General features: G+C 37.1%; 1 long non-coding RNA gene across 1 annotated transcript in view; it reads right to left on the bottom strand.

Moving 5' to 3' along the window:
* Positions 1-2,125: 2,125 nt before the first annotated feature.
* LOC122200869 overlaps positions 2,126-15,649 on the bottom strand; it is a 491,651-nt gene continuing 478,127 nt past the window's right edge. Inside the window, exon 7 of the long non-coding RNA XR_006193956.1 lies at positions 2,126-2,220. This is a non-coding gene — a long non-coding RNA (uncharacterized LOC122200869). The remainder of the gene's footprint in view (positions 2,221-15,649) is intronic.

Raw genomic sequence — 15,649 nt, forward strand, 5'->3', positions numbered from 1 at the left:
CACCATCAATCTTAAAATTCTCGTGTTTGCCTATTCACAAAAGAGAGCCATGTACACAGATCATCAGTAACCATTCACTGAATTGAAATAAATTCTCACTGGTTTCTAATATTCACCACGCCCAAATGAAGTGAGTAAAATGCAGAGTCTCCTGAAAAGGCAGTTTAATGGCAAACAGAGTAATGTTGAACCCTTACGTTTTTTAAGAAGAAAAATAATACAGGGTTTTCTGAGGTAGTCCATGCTCTTACCAGGTAAGTCAAAGTGATAGCTGCTGTAAGTAAAAAAGTAGAAGAATGAATTCAATATTTGAAGTTTTAAGATGGCTCATGGCCTTGGGTTTTATGACAAAAGTATGACTCCCTCTTAAGTAATTCAAGGAGAATTTTGTCACCACTGATCTTTATGAAGACTACCCATTTTGTATTAAGATGTGTGGTGTATTTACCACAAAATGTGTGAAGGTACATATCTGGAGTCCTTATTTTCATGTCCTTCTGCCTTTGAAAACCATCTATCACTGACATTCAAAGGAGAGCCTTCCAAGGAAAACTATGTTTCCAGCATCTTTATATAGACAGAGGTATAGAAAGGGAAAATCTTTCAGGCTACTAGCCTCAAGTGTATGCCATTTTCTTAAGAAAACTTTGGCATGCCATCTTTCCTGGAAGAGATGGCTTCAAAATGTCTGTGGTTCTATACTAGGCTAAATTAGATGACAAAATATTTACAAATCCCTATACTTATTAATCTTCTGTGTTCTACTAACCAGAGGACACTGACACTTACCAAGAAGGAAAAAGAATGGGATTTGAGATTTCTGATAATTGAAGAATCAGTGGGATTTTGTTGGTGGTGGTGATGGTGGTGGGTTTTGTTTTGTTTTGTTTTTGTGTTAACATGAGTGAGAGAATACCCAGGTCACATAAGGCTGAGACAATTGTAATCTAAGGGTAACTCTTCAGCTTTAAGAAAAAGAGTGCCATATGGGGTGCCTGGGTGGCTCAGTCGGTTGAGCTTCAGACTTTGGCTCAGGTCATGATCTCACGGTCTGTGAATTTGAGCCCCGCGTCAGGCTCTGTGCTGACAGCTCAGAGCCTGAAGCCTGCTTTGGATTCTGTGTCTCCCTCTCTCTGACCCTCCCCTGTTCATGCACTGTCTCTCTCTGTCTCAAAAATTAAATAAAACATTTAAAAAAATTAAGAAAAAGAGTGCCATGACAGTTGACATTATGATGATTTCCTTCTCATTCTGGGCTATGCTCCTCTCCCTTCATGTCCACATGCTTGAAAATCACTGCACACACATAAGTTCTGCACGAATCCTCGGCACATGCTTCGCTGATTACAATGCTCTATAGGTATGAAAACCAACACCTCTTCCCAAAAACATACATTCGGCCAAAATATACACTATTACTTTCCAAACAATTAGTCTTCAATGAAATATACTTGATATTATATGTCTTTGGGGACCTCAAATTCCTTCATTTTCACCTCAGGGAGATAAATTCTTATACTGCTATAGCATCATCAAATAACACCATTAGAAGATAATCCATCAGTTAGTTACTTAAATATGTTTGTTTTCCTGTAGGAGTATGAATGAACTGGAATTTTAAGATACACTCACATGTGCATAAAAGTATGTGAGTGTGTGTGTGTGTGTGTGTGTGTGTGTGTGTGTATGTGTGTATGTTTCCTACAAATCTATCTTCTAATCTATTTGGGGAGATCACTTTTATTTTTCTTTTTTCATCCTTTCCCTTTCTTTCTATAAAGTGTCAGTGAACAGTCAGAATCTAAAAGCTCTCAAATATTCATCAATTCACACTCTTTAATCTCTTCCATTGGCTTTCCCTTTCCACACCAACACACCTTCCATGTGCCCTTTTGGGCCATCCTTTGGACACACTGTATTTAATGATATTTCATGCCATTTTCTCTGCTTACAATGCTCTCCCTTTTCCTACCTTTTAATTCCTTTCTAGTCCCCATGACCCAGCTCAAATAGCATCACCTCCCTGAAGCCTGCCATGGTTTCCCAAAAGAGAAAGGCAATCTCTCTTCTGCATTTCCAATTCACTCTATAGATATATCTATTATAATAATGATCTTACCAGATTTTAATCATGTATTTGTGTTTCTGCTCCCCCTGCTCCCAGCTTGACCAATCCCTTAAATGCAGGGCTTGACATAACAGCAAGCACTAGAAACATGCCTGTTAAAAACATGGTGGAAATAAATAACTGAATGAGTAAATTAAAATAATAGACAAAAATCCAACTGTTCCTCCATTATTTTCAAGCATTTCTTTGTCATCTTATGAAATTTGTGTTTTTATTAAATATGCACTGAATTTTTTATAACAAAATCCAAAAAAATTTCCATATACAAACCTGACAGTGTGGGGAATAAAAGAAAGAAAGTTAATAGTTGTAGGGGAAAATATGGGTTAAGGGAACACAGAGTTTGCCATTCATGCAAGGCATAAATATATTTTAACCTATTCTCCCAGGGATTCTAGCAGCAGATTGACCCCTATTACTGTGTTAGAACAGTCAGAGACATACGTTAAGTATAAACAAGGATTCATAGGGGTCGTGAATAGTTCCCCTTGTAAGTGAGAGGTGCTTTTCTGTAAATGGCAATTTATTATGTCTGGGGAGAACCTAGGTCAACATAATGATCTCAAAATATCTCAGGGTGGGGCACCTGGGTGGCTCAGTTGGTTAAGTGTCCGACTTTGGCTCAGGTCATGATCTCATGGTCATGGGTTCTAGCCCCACATTGGGCTCTGTGATGACAGGTCAGAGCCTGGAGCCTCCTTCAGATTCTGTGTCGCCCTCTCTCTCTGCCCCTGCCCTGCTCATACTCTGTCTGTCTAATATATTATATTATATATATTATATAATTATATATTATATATTAATATTATATTATTATATATTATATATATTATATATATATATTATATATATCAGGATTGACACAAGTGCTTCCTGTCTGAAGCTGTGTGTTGAGAACTTTGGTAGTCATTAAAAAACAGAGCAACTTTTCTTCTTACATTCATCTGTACAGGCACATTGGAAAATGGCACATTACCAACCCAAACTGTGGTTTTTAATAGGCCTGACACTTTTCACATTAATAGTTCTCTTGAAATTGCCAACAGGTTAGAAGCATGATGGCAGATGCCTGAAAAGTAATATGCCTGTATTTTATCTATGCACGTCTATCTGTCTTCCTTCCTTCTTCCTCTCTTCCTCCCTTCCTTCCCCTCTCTTCCCTTCCCTCCTTTCTTTCTCTCCCTTCTTTTTTTTTTTAATTTCTCTCTAATGCACTTATTGTCTACACATTTTTCTAGTTAACAATAATAAATAATATCCCTGTGATATACGCTGTTCTCACAGAAATCACACAGTCATAAAGAAGGTTATAAATGCCATGAGAATGGGGGGTATGAGGTTGCAATTAATAATCACCATAAAAATCTCACTCAATATCTACTAGATATTATGCTAGTTCCTTTATAGTTTTTACCACCTTCTATCTGTACTACAGTGGGAAAGCTACTTAATATCTGGAAGCCACTTTCCTCATCTGTAATAGGATAAAAATAGGACACATTTCTCAGGGTTGTAATGACACTTATCACAGCACCTTACACATGGCACACACTCTAACAGTTTTCAGCTCTTATCATTATTATTGTCTTTGATCTCGCATTTTGCAAATAAGAAAACTGAGCCAGGGAGACCTGAACTAATGTGTTCATGCACCCAACCTGTGGAAATCAATAGTTGCAGTGTGTATGTGCTGAAATGGAGAAATGAGCCATAGTGATGGGGCTAAATGAAGGACAGAATTATAGCACCAATCCCCAGCAATGCACACTATAGCAAAAACAGAACCAGCAAGGCACACTCTCCAAGTACTTTAACTTAACCTTCGCACATACATCTAGAGAGAATGCCATTGGCTCCATTTTATTTATTTATTTATTTTTTAAGTTTATTTATTTTGAGAGAGATAGAGACCACTTGAGTGGGGGGAAGGCAGAGAGAGAGGGAGAGAGAGAATTCCAAGCCTGATGTGAGGCTTGAACCCACAAAGCCAGGAGATCTGAGCGGAAACCAAGAGTCCGATGCTTAACCAACTGAGGCACCCAGGTGATCCTCATTAGCTCCATTTTAAAGATGGAAAAAAACAAGTTTAAGAAGTCTGAGACTTGACCAAAATTACAGTTAGTGTCTGAGCTGCATTTGTTAGACTTATAAGCCCAAGCTCTTTCTGGCACACGATGCAGCCTGCACCAGAAAATGGCAATAGTTTGAATTCACACCTAGTCTTGGCAGCCCTTGAGTCCGTTACAGAGAGATGGCATTGAAATAATGGATTTTGCACAGACTTTCCTGTAAATTAGCTTCCAGCCTTAATATAGTGTTCCTAAAGTTGATTTTTTGCTAAATGTTGCTTTATTACAGCAACACTATGTGTGGATTTAGTCCTTTCTGAAATGCCTTTTCCCCAGAGGCATATCAGCCAACAATAACAGCAGCTATATTCAGCTGAGAGCACCAGATAACTGATTTATTTTGTCACTGGCACCTTTATGAGCATCATTTGCTAGAGAAGAGCTGGAAAAAAAAAGCCTTTCATTTTTTCCCCCTAAAACCATGGCACTGAAAGGCTAAAGTACCAAAAGTGATCTTGAAGCCAAATTTCGGGTGGAGAAACATAATTATTTTAATGAGTCCTCTTGCTAAGTGAATCCAGCATGGTGTTCAAGGCTTACAAGCAGTGAAGTAAGAGTGTCTCTAGTTCATCAAGCAAACACACGGGAGCCAAGTAACATCCTGCTGTAATTTCATCACCACTTAAGGTCTAGTACCCTAAATTTTGTTCTACATTCATGCTACCTAAATGGATATTTGTAATATCAAAACTCTGTGTTAGCTTGAAAAAAAAAGAATAAAACATATGATGGCCTGAAATCTCTGTTGCCTCTGCTGTTCCAACTGAGATCTGTACCTGAACAATACAGCCAACGTAAGCATGATTGGGACACAGAGCTCTCTTTAGGAATAGACTATTTAATGGAATTTTTGCAGGTATGTTGGAATGCTCTCACCTACTCCAATGCTGAGAGAGAAGATAATGTAGCTCAAAACTTGAGTTCCCATAGGGCAGGTGCCACAAAATCATCTTCTTTGCATTTCATTCAGCAAACATTTATTGAACATCTACTATGTGTCAGGCACTGTCCTTGTGACTGGCAGACAGGAGAGAACAACACCAATGTCCCCACCCACATGGGCTTTATATCAAGTGGAATGAGTCAAATAATAAACAAGGTAAATCACTAAAATAAATAGTATGTCAATGTTAGTAGGTGCTATTGACTACATCCAAGCAGGAAAGAGGGAGAGAGGGCACATGTGTGCCTGGAAGCAAGGGTGCATTTTTAAATGGGATGGTCAGAGAAGGATCCACCGAAGAGTAAAGTACCTGGAAGAAGTGAGGGGGTAATGTAGTTCTCTGGGGACTGTTGTGAGTTGAATTTTATCCCTTTGAAAATGGTATGTTGGTGTCCTAACACCTACTTAAGAATGGAATCTTATCTGGAGAAAAGATCTTTAGAAGTTACAATGAGGTCTTTACTGTGGTCCCTAATCCAATATGTCTGGTGTCCTGATAAAAAGAGGACATTTGGAAACAGCCTCATAGAGGGAAGGCAATGTGAAGAGACACAGGGAGAAGACAGCCATCTATAAGCCAAACAGAAAGTCCTGGAAAAGATTTTTCCCTCACAGCCCTTAGAAGGAACGGACCCTGCTGACATGTTGACTTCAGACTTCCAGCCCCAACACTATTGTTACAGTTAGTTCTGTTGTGAAGCCAGCCAGTTTGTGGTACTTTCTTAAAGCATCCTTACAAACTAACACAAAGGCAAGTAGATGTAGGAATGGGAGGGCACTAGGAAGGAGTATTTCTGGCATGGTCAAGGGAGAGCAAGGGGGGTGGGGCATGGCTAGCAGAGAGGAGATATTTAGGGGAGCTTTATTTTCTATGGAGCTTCAGAGTTAACAAAATACTTCATGTTTGTTTTTTATTTACATCTTACCAATATTCTATGTAATAAATGAGATGAGTGTGTGTAGGCTGCATGTAAGTGTGAGGGTGTGCATCCCTTGACCCCAAAAGAAGCTGAGTCTCAGAGACTTAAATTCCCTCCACAAAATCACAAAGTTGGCCATTGACAGAGAAATTCCTTAAGCCAACAATATCTGACTGCAAAGTGAGTATTCCTTAATGTCATGTGGGTAGAGGAAATATCTATTTCTTTTTTTAAACTTTGTTTTAATGTTTACTTATTTTTGAGAGAGAGACTGAGCACAAGTGGGGGAGGGGCAGAGAGAGAGGGAGACACAGAATTGAAAGCAGGCTCCAGGCTCTGAGCTGTCAGCACAGAGCCCAATGAGGGGCTCAAACTCATGAATCGCAAGGGCATGACCTGAACTGAAGTTGAATGCTTAGCTGACTGAGCCACCCAGGCACCCCAGAAAATAACTATTTCTTAAACCATGTTTGTCCTAATCAAAGCAACTCTTTCCTTCTTTCATTATCTCTTATTAGGATGTGCTGTTCATGATACAATCAGGAGAGGATGTAGTTTGATTAACACACTATGCTTGAAATAATATTTTGAGACCAGCCAGGTTATTCTCACATCAACTGCAATATCATCTTGATTGGATTTGAGGCAACCAAGAGTGCAAAGAGGATGAGTCACCTTTGCTCTTTCCTCTGTGCCATGCACAGGTACAGAGAATAGGTTCTGTAATAAATTGGTTGGCTTATATGTGAAAAGGGACAGCAAAGCCATTTTATCTGGGGGTCTAACCACAAGACCTAAAACAAACGGCTTACACAGAATTTATGGACACATTGGAGCTCAGATATGTGGCTAAGAAAAACTAACTTCACATTCTGGAAGCAGTTACTCAACAATGAATCAACCATGTTTAGGAAATACATGACTGTGTTCCCTGTTATCGGAGAATTGATAAGCTTGTGAATTTCTCCACATGATAATCAGTACTTTGTAACTAGTAGCATGCCAAACCATAATGACTTCACAGAGAACACATTCACTTATAAATTAAGAACCAGGGATTAAGCAAATTAAATATCAAGAGAAAAAAAAATGTGAAAATACTATATGGGGAAAAGCATTTAAATGCTGTTGAATTTACTGTATCTAATAATTGTGGGCTATTCATTAGGTAACACATAGACGCTAATGATATTGTAGCAAATTATATCAGAGAACAAAGTGTTGTTATTGTTGAAACATGCATTGTATGAAAATGTTAACAGACAAAATTAAACAGACATGCTGTCTATTCGACAATAACAATGAAATGGCCAATTTTAAATCTAATTATCATCATCTCCTCGTGTCTTCCCAAGACACCTAGAACTTTAATTGAATAATAATAATGACATGCCTATAAAGCTAATAGGTTACAGATATCAAGAGACCTGATGTGGAAATTATAAAGGGAGAGGTCAACAAGCTTATTTGCTCTAACTTAGTTAATATGCATTATTAAATAACATTAATTAGATAATTTAATAATGATACTGAAGCAGACTTTTAATGTTAAAAGTGTGCCATGTCTGCCTCTCTCCTAAAACCGGTCCTTTTCTCTCCTTTGATTTGGAGGCTTATCTAAATTTCACTTCAAACATATCCATTCCTGGAACATTTTGTCTCTGCTCTGGATGCAAAGACCAACTCTGATATAAGTAAAGGTTATTTAGGTTTCCATACTTTGGAGTCAAACTCATAAGGATCTGTCCTAAGAAAACAAAAGTCTATGTATTGCAAACACATCACAACAAATGACTCTTTAATGTCCTGTCAGCCTCCAGACTAATTGACAGTCTTATTTGCATAAGTGGGGAAGCAGGAAGTATAGAGAGACAGATGGGTGAATATTAATTGATGTTCATAAACCTGAACAATGCTGTTTGCATTTGTCAATCCAGCTTCTCAAACAAGTATTATTTACAGTATATTACAACCCATCAGGGACATACAGAGTGCCATTCGGGAAGAGGCCCACTGGCATTGCCCTTGATTTATCCACACAGCAAGTACCACCGTGGGGTTATTCATACCACACAGCCTGTAGCTGAGGGAAACTAAATTTGGGTTTGGAAAGAAGAAAGGCCTAAGAGAGGCCTAACATGCTCCCAGCTACAAATGAAGTTGGGGAAAATCTGCTTCAATTAATATTTATTTACAAAGAGGCATCACTCTCGTGTTGTAGACTGATAGATTCTGCCGAGTATGTTTAACTCAGAGAAAGTAAGAAGAAATGATCTTTCGTTTTTGTCCTGCCTTTTTGACTGGTCAGTCATTATAACGGGAGGATTAGACAAATCTCACTACCACTCCAAGGCCAGGTTTTCTTCCTTTCTGATCTATTTTAGCCTCTGAAATTCTATATTCACATTATAGTCACGATAAAACATTAAGGTCTGCTTTAGTCAGTTCAGACTGCTTAACAAAAATACCATAGACTGAGTGGCTTAAACAACAGAAAATTCTGTTCTGAAGAATAGAAAGGCCAAGACCAAAGCACCAGTTAATTCAGTTTCTGGTGAGGGTCACCATTCTAGTTGCAGAGGGATGCCTTCTTGCTCTAACCTCATGTGGCTGAGAGAGATCATCTTATGCTGCTTATTATAAGGGCACCAATTCCATTTATGAAGGCTCTCCCTTCATGACCTAATTATCTTCCAAGGCCCCACCTCCAATATCATCACACTGAGGATGAAGACTTCAACATAAGAATTGGGGGAGGGGGGCACAAACATCCTTCCATTGCAAAGTCCCAATGAAAATTCAAATACATTACTGGGTTCTAGAATTTACATTACAAGATCTATGTTTCAATGGCTAAAATAGGAACCCAGGAGTCAAGAGATATACACATAAATATGTCTCTATCATGAACAGAATTCTGAATTTGAGCAAGACATTTTCCCTCTCTTCACTTCATTTGCTCATGTAGAAAATGGATGGCGTGCTTGAAAAATATAATCTCAAGGGTCTTTCAGTTCCAACACTCCATGAGTCTGTGCATTCTTAAGCTACCTTTAAATCAGTAAGAAAACAAAAAGAGGAGTTACATTTAGTGATCATCTGCTATACACCAGATATTCTACCCAAGGAGTTTTAAATGAATGAATTCATTTAGTTTGTTAGTCCTTGCTTGGGAAACTCTTTCCTTAGATATTGCAAAGCTAAGTACTAGTCTGCTTTTCTACTTTTCCCACATGACAGTCCTCTCCCCTATACTCTATATTCTTGATCTACCTCAACCTCATCTATTTTCCCATAAGACTTCTTGCATTATGGGGCGCCTGGGTGGCTCAGTTGGTTAAGCGTCCGACTTTGGCTCAGGTCATGATCTCACAGTTTGTGAGTTTGAGCCCCGCGTTGGGCTCTGTGCCAACAGCTCAGAGCCTGGAGCCTGCTCCAAATTCTGTGTCTCCCTCTCTCTCTGCCCCTTCCCTGTTCATGCTCTGTCTCTCAAAAATAAATAAATGTTAAAAAAAATTTAAAAAAGAATTCTTCCATTATAAATTACCATTCAATTTATTCATCTATTATTTTTACTGTTTGCTCTTTCTATTTGCTAGAATATAAGCCCCACAAATTGTAGACCTTGTTTTTTTTTTCTTTTATTGAGGATATAACATTATCTTAGTTTCTGACATAGGACAGAGTGATTCAATATTTACCAATATTGGGAACTGATAGTACTTAGAATAGTACCTCTAAGAAAGGGCTTGTGATAGTTAATTTTATATGTCAACAACTAGACCATGGCAACTAGATATTTGGTGCAATACTAGCCTGGATGCTGTTATGGGGGTACTTTTTAGATGAAATTAATTTGAATAAAGCAAATTATCTTCCATAATGTGGATGGGTCTCATCTAATCAGTTGAAGGCATTAAGGGGAAAAAATATCTTTACTGAGAAGGAGAAAATTCTGTCAGCCAACTCCCCTGATTGAGCTGCAAATATCAACTTTCCCCTGGGCCTCCAGCCTGCTGGCCTCCCCGACAAATGTTGGATTTGCCAGACTCCACAATCACATGAGCCAATTCCGTAAAATAAATCTCTCTCAAAAGAATGAAAAGTCACAGACCAAAAGAAAATATTTGCCAAATATATATCTGATAGAGGAAAGTTATCTAAAAGGCATAAAGAACTCTTAACAATGTGAAAACACAGTATAAAAATGAGCCCAAAATCTGAACAGACACATCACTGAAGAAGATACACAGATGACAAATAAGCATATGAATAAATGCTCTGCATACCCTTTAGAAGGCCAAAATTCAGGACACAGACAACACCAAATGCTGGCAAGAATATGGAGCAACAAGAATTCTCATTCATTGCTGGTGAGAACACAAAATGGCACAATCACTTTGGAAGACAGACTGGCAATTTCTTATAAAATTAAATATACTTTTATCACATGATCCAGGGATTGGACTCCTTGGTATTTATCCCAAAGAGTTGAAAACTATGTCCACGCACAATTTGCACATGAATATTTATAGCAGATTTATTCATAAAGGCCCAAATGTGGAAGCAACCAAGATGTCCTTAAGTAGGTGAATGGATAAAATGAGATACAGTAGAATATTATTAAGAGCTAAAAAGGAATACATGAGCCATCACACCATGAGACGACATGGAGAATACTTAAATGCATGTTACTAAGTGAAAGAAGTTAGCCTGAAAAGGCTACTTCAAACTGTACGATTCCAACTATATAACATTCTAGAAAAGTTAAAACTATAGAGAAAATGAAAACATAAGTGGTTGCCATGAGTTGGGGATGGAGGGATGAATAGGGGCAACACAGAGGATCTTTAGGGCAATGAAACTACTTTGTACAATACTATAATGGTAGGTGCATGCCATTATTTTGTCCAAACCCACAAAACGTACAACACCAAGAGTGAACCTAATATAAACTGTGGGCTCTGGGAGATATTGATGTGCCAACGTAGGTTCATCAATTGTAACAAAATTGTCACTGTAATGAGTGATGTTGATAACAGGAGAGACTTTGCCTGTGGGGGTTCAGGGGGCATATGGAAACGCTCTGGTACCTCAGCTTTGCTGTGAACCTAAAACTCCTCTAAAAACAAAGTTTTTTTTAAAAAATAATTAATTAATTAATCTCTTTCTATATATTCTTTTGGTTCTGTTTCTCTGGAGAATCCTAATATAGAGCTCAAAATATATTTGTTAAATAAATGAATATGTCCCAAATCAATCTCTCTGAGGAAGAGAAAATTGAGACAAGTTATGGGATTTGCTTAAGGACATACAGCCACCCAATAGAGAGATGGAATTTGAACTCAGTTACCAAGCCTAAGCCCTAGCTCTCTCCTGAATATGTGGATTCCAAAGTCCAGTGGAAATAGAGCCTGAGGTAAATAAGTCTTGATGTAATCTTGAACTGTGGAGAGGAGGTGCCAATGAGAAGCACCCCCAAAGTGGGCAAGCCTTCCAGACCCTTCTCAATGATCAGAGCCTTACAGGCACCAGATGTTCAGTAGTGTTTGAGATACTACTGAACATGAGGTCAACTTCACAGATCTCTCCATAGGTGCCCAGGTCAGAAAAAGGAACACTGTCATAAAACATCCACCTTGGCAAGAGATGGCCATTTCCTGGTTTTAAACCAATAACCCTAAACAATGTTTTCTAATTAGGAAGATGGAGCCAAACATACTGGTTTTAATGTGAAAACAATTTTTTATATAACATGTTCCCTTTATCATTCTAAAAAATATTAATCTATATTATCACACTTTTAGTTAAAGACCAAACGTTTGCCTCATCCACATGTTGATGTACCAGCCAACAAAGATCCTGAGACTTAATAATCATTTTAGTCTTGGAAAACAAAAAGGGAAATAAAATATATCAGATTTTGACAATAAAGCTGTTTTAAATGCATACATCTGTATATAAAAATGATTAAAATCAGAGGAAGTATATCAATAATTTTTTAGGAGACTGCATTAAAAAGCCTTTGTATTCCAATTCTATTTTATATAACTTCACATTCATGAGAACTTTTAATATCCTTCTAGATTCATGAAATGACACAAGTTTTAACTGAAACAAAGACTCTGACAGTATCTTTTCTCTACCATCATAATCATCAGAACTATATTGTTTGTAACACTGTAAGGAAGCATTACTTTCTGTACTGGCAGAGAGAATCCTGTGCAAAACCATTAGGAATACATCCAATGGTTTATAAATAACATCGCATATGATACAAAGGGACTAAACACTTCAAATGTCAAGGAATGACACATTTCAAGAACCTTTCAATTAACCCTTAAATATTTAGAACTATGACTTTGATTATTTTTCATGTGATTGTACTGTTTGGCACAATAAAATCTTCTCCCACTGGCATATGCAAATTTCATGTTTAAATTTGCTGCTCAATAGATAATGAGGTACCATAATTCTCTTATATTTTTGAAAAGTATAATGTGCAGTGAAATAGGAATCTCCTATCCTATTAAAGAGATACAACTTTACAGGAAATAATTTGAGTATAGTAAGTGTCAAATACTAAAATGGGTTCATACCTTTTGACTTAATAAATCTAATTCTGGAAGTATATATTATTTTTTTTAAATTAAAGATGTGGACAAAATATTTATTATATCAGCTGGGCCCTCTGTAGGCATCCTTTCAATAGGGCTGAAGAAAATCTATGTTTTTCAGGTTCCTAAGAGGCAGCTCCCAAAATGAGCACAGGAGTCAGCTCAAATCTGCTCATGACAGACAATTATTAAATTGTTAAGGAATTTTATGAACTGGTTGTATAAATAAGACCTTTAATAAAAATGAAATTATGTGTCAAATTTAGTAATTTATATTAAAAGTACTTAAAACATCCTCATTAATGATTATATTATATTTTACTATTCTCTATGTTCTTCAGGTTCTTTACACCTATTATACTTGCAAAGTAAAAATGTAAAAGTATGCTACTTTACCTATTCAAATCCATGTTCAGTAATATTACATCTGTAGCTTGAAATTGGCCATGATAGGAGTATTTACACGACAGAAATCAGTAAACGCTACAAATCAAAGGTTTATTTCTTGTTTTGTTGATTGTCTAAACAAATATTTGTCAGCTGGCTTTGTTTCCATCTTATCACCGTCCTCCCTCCCTTCCCCACCCCAGGAGCCCTTTTGGATATTTTTGTCCTAATTATCCCTCCATGAAATAGTTAAACCCCAGACATATTTCTGTTTATATACTGTATGTATATCTTTGCTTTATGCATGGAAAGAGTAACTTTTTTTTTTTTTGACCCATCCTGGGAGTCAGTTTTTGCTCCCATGGGGCCATATAACCACCTTTTACAATGCATGGTCAAAACTTAAAAAGTGATGGAAAAATGTGCATAATGCAGATTAAACTCAAGTATCTCAAGTCTACACACACTGCATTGCGGATAGTACAACAAATTGAGAAATATTCTTCCACCAGTATTTGAACACTATTATGCAATTCAACAAAGAAGTCCCTTACTTCAGGGGTGACCGGGTGGCTCAACTGGTTAAGCGTCTGGCTCTTGATTTTGACTCAGGTCATGATCTCACAGTTCATGGGATCTAGGGCCACACAGGGCTCTGTGCTGACAGCATGGAGCCTGCTTGGGATTCTCTCTCTCTCTCTCTCTCTCTCTCTCTCTCTCTGTCTCTCTTACTTCATTTACAAACTGGTGGTTTCAATTCATCTTTGTTGTTTTACTTTTGTCTTATATGTTCATGTAACTGAAAATATCAATCAATATTCATATTAGAAATACATTCACTTATCAATTGCAACCACAGGTGGTCTATAGCTGCAATACTTCAGTAAAAATTGACAAAAGCATTCTGTGAGAACCAAATGCCTATATGGAATTTACAATAAAGAGTATTTTTATTTTATCATTATTTGTAAATTGCAAGTTACAGATATTTTATATCAGTAAGGTTTATAAAAAGTGTATATATGTATACATATGTATATATTTTGTCCCTATAGAGCTAGCTGTTAAACATTTACCAGCACAAAACTGTATCCTATATAAACTCTAAATCAAGCTAACATTAACATCTGCACCATATTGGTGAAACTCCATCCAGACATTTTCAGAAACAAAAGTTTTCAGCAAAGGTTAAGTATGGGAGGGGTAATTAAGTGAGATTTTTTTATTAACTTCTATTTGAGTCATATACAAATTTTCTGAAAGGAATTTTCTATCCTTTCCCTCCCAATCACACACAAACTTTTAATGTAATATCACACTGGTTGTAAGTTGTGTGAATAAAGGCCCCTTGGGGAAACAGAAGAGCCCATCTAGGGAGAAGGCCAAACAGTGGGGAGGAAAAGGGATAAAGAGAGTCTAGTTAAAATAGGGGAGGGAAGATGACTAGAAAAGGTAAAGAATCGAAGCTACCCCAAGGCTGTTTAGTGGGTACGGATTTCAGGATCCTAGAGGATCAGGAGAGCAGCACACAGTATAATCACCCAAAGAGTCAAAATTGCAAATAAAAATGAAAAAGGAAAAACTGAAACAAAAAAAAAACAAGAAAAAACAAACAAACAGTAGAAGAACATATCCCACGTTTGTCCATCCAGTTTTGGTTAATTATCTACATTCAAATCCAGGAAGGCGGCTGTGTTCTGGGAAGAGAGAAACTAATTGCCGGCTTGCCAGTGAGTGATCCTTAGTTTTGTATTGTTGCTTTACACTTGTTAATCTAATTCTATGCTAGCAAGATGTATGTTTGGGATAAAACCACCCTCTGAAGTGTCCTAACTGGTATTTGCAGGGATTCTGTATCCTAATTCATGCATGATATTATTGCAATTCTTATTCTGGACCCAAAGACCGGCATCAGGAAGTATATATTCCTCCAATTTGTATGAAAGTACACTTTAAGAATCTTGCTCACTAATAATCAGATGCAGACATTTCTGGGGAAGAATCACAGAACCTTTAGGCAGATTTCCTTAAAAACTTTCAATTAGGATTGGGGCATTGTCTTCCTCTATTGAAAACTGAAGGAAGAAAGGGGTAATATTTCATTGGGTTTTGGCAATTAAGTGTAAAGCCTCAGGAAAACAATACAATAATCAGGAATCAAATTTTAAAAATCTGTATCTTGAAATTTATTTAAAATGTTCTCTTTTTCTTTTTAACTGTATAAGAACCAAGAAGGGTAAAACCCTCACTTTGATCCAATTAGAAAATAAGATTAATAAAGTGCTCTTTCTCTGCAGCTCTCCTCTATTTCCCATCTGTATCCCTGGACTTACCATCTAATTCCAGTACTTCTGAAGAAAACAGTAAAGCAGATAATAGTTAAAAGAAGCAAGTTCCAAAACTGGCATATTTTAATCACAGCAAGAAATAATGTTTTTTCACATAAGTAACGTACCGCATATTTCTAACACATATATTCTATAGGGGTCTCTAATCGAAACATTTAATTTATAGAAACAGATGGC

The sequence above is a fragment of the Panthera leo genome, chromosome D1 (assembly GCF_018350215.1).
Source record: "Panthera leo isolate Ple1 chromosome D1, P.leo_Ple1_pat1.1, whole genome shotgun sequence".
Lineage (NCBI taxonomy): Eukaryota > Metazoa > Chordata > Mammalia > Carnivora > Felidae > Panthera > Panthera leo.